Source organism: Pteropus vampyrus, unplaced genomic scaffold (assembly GCF_000151845.1).
Source record: "Pteropus vampyrus isolate Shadow unplaced genomic scaffold, Pvam_2.0 Scaffold119, whole genome shotgun sequence".
NCBI classification, from domain to species: domain Eukaryota; kingdom Metazoa; phylum Chordata; class Mammalia; order Chiroptera; family Pteropodidae; genus Pteropus; species Pteropus vampyrus.
The window spans coordinates 873,313-882,254 of record NW_011888900.1 but is presented as its reverse complement, the minus strand read 5'-3'; the positions used below and the strand labels follow the sequence as shown (position 1 = coordinate 882,254).

Here is an 8,942-nt window from a genome sequence, read left to right as displayed (position 1 = left end):
AGGTAGGGCAGAGTCCCTAAAAGAGAAAGCATCGGCGCGCGCCCAGAAGTCGCTTTGCGGGGAGTTGGTGGCCGCAGGTGTTGGAGGCAGGGAGGGGCGGGCTCGCCTTTTTGTGCTGCCTTTGCTGGGTTTCACGTTCAAGCTGCAGACGGTACCCCAAGGACACGAGGATCCGTTCTCGAATTTCGGCACATCCGTAGAAGCGGGGACTGCCAAACTGGGTGACTACAAAGCCCCCTCCCCCAGCCTGGCGCCGGGGGAGGGGGACGCAGACCCCCCGCGGGGCTCAGGAGCTGCGCTTTGGTAGAAGAATGCGCCCCGGGAAGAAACCAGGGAGAAGCGGCAGTTGTCCAGGAGGCCGATGGCTTCTCGCAGCCTGGGCGCAGTGCTCGAATCTGTCACCAGCACAGCCGTAAGCCAAGAAAGGAGGCACGGAGCTAGAGCCGGAGGGGAGGACCCATTCGACTGGCCTTTGAAGCCCCTTTCTCTTCCACGCGGCGCTTATTCATCGTTCGCGTGCTGGATCTTCTGCCTTCTTGGAATCTCAATTGTGTCTGACACCTCATGGATGATTTAAGGCCCCCAGGGAGATGTCTATCTGCTTAGCCAGTCACCATGAAAATGAGACTAAAGAATATGACACTGAGAAGCCTCCGTGCTCACTTGGTGCCTCCCCCACGCGAGCTTTCCAGGACTGCTTGCAATATGCAAACTAATTAAAAGACAGAATCCAAGGAAAGGACAGAGAATGCTTCTTGGCCGGAAGGGCCTTTGAAATGCTCTTTGAGAACACCATCCGCTTTAGGGTGTGTGCGAATGTATAGTATTGACATTTTCAAAGCTGCTCTCTTCATACTCTCAGGGTAGAGCTGTGCCTGTGTAAAGGACAGCCCTCGCAGAAAAACAATAAAAGCACGTTTATTCCAGATTAGTTGCTTCTGTCTTCCATTTCTACTTGGGAAACGTGAACTTCACGGAGTTTGGTATTGAAACACTTTTGTTTTAATTTTAAAGCAAAAATATGAAACTAAATGAGCATCGACTCTTTTGAGAATTGTTTATTTAAAAAAAAACTTTAGAGATGCTTCTATTGAGAATACTCTAGTGTTCAAAAAGGTGAATTCAAGTGACAAATTCACACGTATGGTTCTCTGAAGCTAAGGAAGTGAGTCCCATGAGATAAAACTCTAAGCAAATATATTGCGTGCTTTAAACATGAAAATTTACAGTCACACCCCAAAATCATAGGCATAGGAATTACATAAACATATTCCATTTTCATAGTTAATAATACATATTACTGATTTCATGAATGTAGAACAATAGACTTTTCCACATCAAATATTTTAACTCAAGAGATAAATAATGATTCTTTTATGGTTTCCGTTCAAAACTAACTTTCAAAATAAACATAGTTCTAATGTATGCACAAATATTTGATTTATTATAGACAGAACTCAAGCTTTCAAATCCCCAATTTTATGACAACCTAATGAGTGTGAGGCCTGCTGTATCTGAGATCATTAAGTCATGAAAACCTGTTTTGAGATGAAATGTTCCAATGTACTCATTACCACTCACAAATAGTGCTCAGTATTATGCTGAATTAGGGCAGAAGAATACTGGGCCAACCTGGTAGAGGTGCTTCCAGGTAGAAGTGGTTGAAAGGGCTCTGCCACCTGTCTTCTTAAGAAGCTGGTGCTACCTGTTGAGGATAGTTCCTTAGTCATCTATTTGCGCAGAGTGATAAGTGTTAAAATTCTTTTTTTTTTTTTTTGAACGTTTGCTTTGAAATTTGTCTTAACTAAATCACCTTTTCTTCCATGTAGGAAAATAATTTGAGGAAACATAGTCATTTTCCTGAATTTTACTCTTTAAAAATGTTATTAAATCATTAACTGTTTAAAGGTATTAAATCATTAAAAAGTATAATGACATGACTCGGTCATTTTTTAAAAAATTCTGTATTCATTTTTTTATCGTATCACTGTTTTTATGAATATATTGTTTTCCTTTTGCAGGATTTTAAAAGCCCATTCCATAATTTAGTTCCTCTAACCATCTTATCGTTTGTTGTATGGTTGGTATTATAATTCACAAGATACCGTGGTGGCCAGTATTATTTTTTTTTTTTTAAGAAAAACGTACTCAAAAACACTAATAAAAATAAAACAGAGCAAAAGCACGTTGGTCAATATTGTTTCTCTCTTAGCCTTATCTGTTTTTTTTGACCACGGATGGATTAGATTTAGTTAGCAAGGCAAATATTATAAAACATTCAACCTGTTTTGGGTTTGCGGATAAACTAGGAACTCGAGTACTGGAACCATTAATAACTTAATACAGGGCTTATTGCCTCTATAAATGGAGCAAAAGTAAATGCGACATTATGGAATGACGTCATCGTCATTGCCATGAGCGACATCATTGTACAAATCCCAGGCTGCCACAATTCTATTAATTCTAGACTTTGCCCTCACATCATCGTTTTTCAAGAATTCTGTTCAAATACACCAATCTGAATGTTCACGGGCACATGGTCCACAGGCAAATAATATTTTGCACCATTATTTTTCTATTTCTCAAAGTCAGGTGAGGGATTGGGATTGGTTTGTGTGGGTATCAAAGGCGTGTCTCAGGATAGGGTGGCATCTTAACACGTTCCACAAGCAGTCACATGATTGTGGAACATCTACTGTTTACTCGAGGGGATACACTGGAGTGTGTGTGTGTGTGTGTGTGTGTGTGTGTGTGTGTGTGTGTGTCACAGTCATGTTGCATTAAGTTGGGATTATTAACAGTAAACACCCCACTCCACTCCTTCTCACAGCACGTTAGATCAGTTAGTCGCAGCCGCTTGGACCCAACCTGGCAGCGTGGGAAGCAGGAAGACGCAGAGGGTCACATGTGAAGTGACGGTCGCCAACTTTACTAGCCAAGCATGCATACAGGATTTTCTCTTCTGCGCAGTCTCCATTTGTTTTAAAAACTGACCGCGGATTCATCTACACGTTGCCGTCTCTCCCTCTTTGGTTAAAAACTCAAGCGGCATATACACTCCTCTATTCCTGGCTTGATGATGATTGATCTTTTTCCCGAAATTCTCTGAGTTTTCCTGTCTTTCTACAGAGCAGCTTTCCTCTGATGATAGAAGAAAGCGATTTTTCATCAGAAATGTCTATGAAAATTTATCCCTTTATAGAAGCTCGGTCATTAATATAAATTGGGAATTTTCGTGTGTACATTTGCATATGTTTTTGGTTGATTAGGGCATTTTAAAATTTCTCTGGAATCACGAATCTCTAGAAACTAGTTTGTGAAGAGAGATTATATCTTTTTAATTGAATTTATTAGCAGTAACATTGGTTAATAACATGTAAATTTCAGGTTCTATCTTGTATGATATAAAATATCACTTTGCCAAGAATTAGATGCAATAAATATATCCAAGATAAAATGTGAAAATAATTTAGTAATTTTGACCATTCGAAAGTTCCAAAGAACTTTCAGGATCATCAGATACGAATTCTCTGTCTATGAATTTAAGATGTGGAAGTTGTATTGAGTGTGTTTAAAACTTTACTCATTCTAGAATATTGTGTATCACAGGCAATGCTTTCTGAAATGGGTCCATTATATCTATAGTTATTTATCATTTCTCACTTTTTTCTTAAATATGGATTTAGGCTGTATGAAAATTCTAATTATTTTAGCTATTTTTATTTTAATTTATGGTTACATGTCTGTTTTTAACAGTATGTACACATGCCACTTATTTCTCTATTTCTGCATCTATCTATCTATCTATCATCTATCTATCTATCTATCTATCTATCTATCTATCTATCTATCTATCTATCATCTATCTACCTATCATCTATCTATCTACCTATCTATCATCTATCTACTACCTACATACCTATCTACAAAAATCACTAGTTCTTAGAGTTTTAGAGTAGAAAAAAGCTTTGTAAAACTTCTGTCCAATCCCCATATATTAATTTATTTACGACTGTATGTTTGTGTGCATGCCATTTCAGGTATTTTTAGAAACTCCGTTACCTACATTAGTGGGATTTTTATTTTCTTTTAAAAATACAAAACCTAAGTGTGCATGTGAGCATGCCTGACATTCTTTGACTTTTCAGAATTTGAAGCCAGAAACAAAGAAAATAATAGTAAGCCTAACTGTAAAAATCAAACCGAGACATTTGCTGGATTTCTGTATTAAATGATTATGTCTATGCGATACCTGAGGGAAGCCGTTAAATCAGGGGTGAGATATAAGAGTTCACATCTCAGTTTTCATCTTGATAGATTTACACATGACTGCCAGCAAGGTGAACCTTAAGAGACAGCAATCTCTCAGAGAAGGATTATACTCAGTACTTAGGGAAATCTTTCAAATGACTAAAATAAATTGTAAGTAGGGCAATCATACATTAGTCATATATCTTTGTAAGATTTACATTCTCAGTTTCCTTAGATGTCTTTCAGAAGTGCTTAATAATGGTTGATATTCCGGATCAGTCTAACGTGAAGGAAATAGTTTAATTTGAAACCTTCGTATTTCAAATAGATGTCATCTTTTTGAAGTATTTTTGTTGTGGTGCAGTGTTCTGTTTGGATCATAATAAGCTAGTGGGTAGGACTGTAAAGTATTCACTTCTTTGGTCTGTTTCTGTTTACATTCACTTTCTTTTAGAAATCGTAGAAGATAAAAATCAAGCCATACAAACAAAAATTACCTGTATTTTTACCATCTACAGATCATCTCTAGATTTTATAAATTTTGAAGTGCTAGTTTTAGAGAAAAAGTAATTTCAATCAAACGAGAAAAACTAATTAAAAAGAAACTCTACTATATTTCTTTCACCTCTGGTTCATTGCTTTTGCTTCGCTTTATTCACAGTGTTTTATTTTTTCTTCAAGTTCTGATAACTTTGTCCAGAGCATTCAGGAATTCTGGGTAGAACATTTTCATTAACTTTGTGTTTAAATTTCCGTTAGTTTGAAAACACAGAGCAGGATTTATCCTCCGAGTAATTCATTTTCCTGTCGTAACACTATTCCTCAATGAAAATATTGCACCTGTCAGTCCAACGGGATGGAATAAGAAATTCTAGCAGAGCACAGAAATCCATTGAATAAAGAAAACTATCCTTTTCATGTTATTTGAAATTAATGGTAGTTTTATTCTCTGAACATGTGCAAAAATATTTTGTCCGCTATCGTACCGAATTCATTGTAAAAACCTCGGCTCATATTTTGACTGAGGACAAACACTTTGAAACTTCATTTGAGACTTCGTAATAGTAGCATAATCATGTTGTATTTTGGTGCATCGCACATTTTACAGCTCATAAAGAATTTTTACATGTATCATCTTACATAATTCAGCATACTTTTGAAAGCATATTTAACTTTACTTCCATTTTATACATACGCACTAAACTCCAGAAGGAGTACAGTGAATCAGCCAGAGTTAGAGAGGCACGGCTTGGGTTAGTGTGTGTGTGCATGTGGGCACTCAAGTCTGCGTTTTACAACTTTAAGTTCAGTGGCATATCTCCTGTGCAGCAGTTTCCACTTTGCAATATACGTAGACAGGTAGTATCACAGCTGCGTCAATGATGCAAAGTAGATGTATTTTCTTTAATTGGTAACGTAACGTAAAGGTAACATCATTCGGTTGACTCAACTTTAAGTTATATTGCAGATAAAAGCCCTGTTGGCAGGTAGGAGGTGCCGGAAATGGGTGAAGGTGGTCAAAAGGTACGAACTTCCAGTTATAAGGTAAATAATTGTTGGGGACTTGACACACGGCATGGTGACTATAGTTAACAATACTGTATCATATATTCTAAAGATTGCTAAGAGTCCTCATCATAGAAAAGTTTCTGTCACAAGAAAAACAATTGTAACTATGCGAGGTAGTGCTAATCATTTCACAATGTATACATATATCAAATCTTTAGATTGTACACCTTAAATTTATGCAGTGTTATACGTCGATTTCATCTCAGTAAAACTGGAAAATTTGCTATTTAGAGAAAGAATTTATGCCATGATAAGAAGAACTATAGAGATGTTTCTCCAGGCCATTTCAAATGAACATGATTTTATTTTCATTGTATCGTCTAAACACCAGCTAATTTCTCCTTTTGTGAAAGGAGAGCAGGCCTCAAAATTCAGCTCTTAGTGTCTAGGTAGAATTTAAAACATTTAAAAAATATGTTAATCTATTTATTTTAGCATTACCTTTATGAAAAATGATCATTTTGTTTATTGTTACTTGCTATTTTTAAGAGACAGCAATCGAAACAGATATACTTGAAATTATGTTCCTTTTCCTTTCAGTTCCTTATTTTTTTAAATTGACTCTATGCCACTCATTCAATGTGTAAATTTTTATGTAAGATGTGTTACATGTATAAACATGTGCAGTCACTTTTCTCCTCATGGTTTTCTCTTTGTAAATGTGAAATTGCTTTGCTTTGACCATTCGCTAATCCTTTAAAATATGTATGTGTGTGTGTATAGGGAGATGTATACCCACACACGTATGTAATACATGTTCTATATATTACATATGTATATATTTCCTAATGAAAGTTAGTATTCATACACACTGAATTATCCTTCTTAACTATAAATAGAACCGCCCCTTCCCCGTTAGGAGAAGAAAATGTTCACGAAATGTCTTAATAGCAGACAAGGTATGTTATTAGTGTATAAATTGCTACATGTTCACATTATTCTTTTTTTGGAAAAAATTTAACGGTAGTCTAAAATCGAAATTTAGCATACCTTTCAAAAATTAACTTTTAAAGGTTGACAACAGCCAGTTAGAGAAAATTCTATACTTATCTCTTATTTACATAAGTCTAGTAAAAAATTTTCACATACGAATCAAGAAAAAGAATAAAAGCATGCTTTTTATACATTTGAACTTACTTTGAAAATTATACCTTATCCTTTTACTAGGAAATAGGAATACGTCTCGCTGAATGCTGAGGGCCCTGAGGATGTGCTTTTAGAAAGTAGCCATGTCATTTTATGTGTCATTTTTATAGACTTCATTACACTTTGGAATCCTTATTAGCTGTGTAAGTCCTTCTAAACAAAAGGACGTCTAGTGCCAAATCATAATGCTGAGTTTCACTGCCAGCTACCAAATTCAGGGATAAGTATGAAATGTGTTCTTCTATACGTTCAAAATGACTGTTTAAAACTCTGAAGGCTACTTAACATGCACCCTGTTGCTTTCCGATACTTTGCATAATTATCTGCACTACTTAGCCCGCTGTTTTTAAGAAATGGTTTCGACTATGAGTCCGCATTGGAATTACCTACAATGCTTGGTCTTTTCCTCATTGATTTGCACTGGCTGGGATCTGAGGGTGGATATGCTTTTAAAGGTCCCCAGGGGCCCTTACTGTGGTGCCAGGGCTGATGGCCATTACCACACAATGAGGATTTGAGGGGAAATAAAGTGTGTGACATGTTAGACTGTAAACTCCTGAAAACAGTTGTAAAGCACTAAGACTTCCGAGTTGGCATTTCTGAAATACAGCCTTCGTTATCCAGTAAGTCAGTCAGGGGACACTTAATCTGCTGACAGTCTGAATACTTTACAATGTGAACACAAAAAGGACAAAATCAAAATTTCTCCAAGGGACAGAAATTCACTTCTAAAACAATCTGCGAGACGTGACTTAAACTTTCCTCAAGACTCGATCGTTCTTTTCGTCCGTTCTCTTGATGTCCCCCCGATATTTCTACCAGCAGTAGAGCTCCTCCCAAAAGCCTTCCCTCTTCCAGTTTGTATATTCCAACCTAAGTAATTAGGATGGTCTACGGCCATGCCACCCTGAACGTGCCGGATCCGGTCTGATCTCGGAAGCTAAGCAGGGTCGGGCCTGGTGAGTACTTGGATGAGACCACCTAGGAAGATCAGGTGCTGTAGGCGTAAAAAATAAAAAATTAGGATCCCATGACTCTCTAAACTGTGCTTGATTTAAAGCTCAGTAAGTTCTGAATGAATCTCTCATGGTTTTCCTTGGAGGCTCAATGCTTCAGACTCATAAAGAACACACGTCCACAGCTCAAAGTCAGTTTTTTTCCACAGGCCCGGGTTTATGGCCACGCGCGGCCTGTGACTTCAGTGCACCACCTCATTCCCGGCATCTAAGACGTTTCTTTCGTTCTTTCTTTGGCTCATCGTTTCCGGCTTGAGACAGGGCATGGATGGATGGGCGAGAGGAGAGAGAACCGAGGCAGGATGTGGCGCGGACCTACTGAGTGCACTTCGATAGCGTGAGCTGTTCGCGGAGGAAGCCACCGCCACGCTGAGAAATCGGGAATGAAGAAGGCCTCGTTACGAGCTCCATGCAGAAGAAATAGCACACCTGCATCATATGCGCCTGGATGGGTGTGGACCGTAGAGGTAGCGGCCCACAGGTACCGATGACGTGCCAGACTGGGAGCGAGTAACCAAAGAGGCAGCCCGGTGGAGGAGTCCCCTCGAGGATGGCAGAGAAGTCGTTCCTCCCGGATCAGGCTCGTGGTGACGGAGTAGGACCGATGTGGACTCGTCAGGCCACTTGAGTGATTTCAGGGGTCGCTTGTGGTCGCTTTGTCTTAAGCCTGGTTCTCCAAGCCTCTGTTCCTAATTTGAAGTATTGAAAGATGTAATAGAAACCTCTTTCTGTCTAAATCAGCCAGCGTCAGCTTCTGTTACAACGAATAGCAGAAAATACATCTGATGGATAAGAACGACATTACTGAAAGTGAAGCAATTCAACTGAGAAGTCACTACTAAAATAATGTTTACACTGGCGAATGTTAATGGTTGTTTTTAACAATATGTAGACACGAGGGTTCGTTTTCGATTGTAGTTACGCTTCCTTGGACATCTAGTGTTTCATCAATGAGTTGTT

General features: G+C 38.3%; 1 pseudogene; it reads left to right on the top strand.

The window, feature by feature from the left end:
• Positions 1-7,855: 7,855 nt before the first annotated feature.
• Positions 7,856-7,972, top strand: LOC111743716 (annotated as a pseudogene).
• The last annotated feature ends 970 nt before the right edge of the window (positions 7,973-8,942 follow it).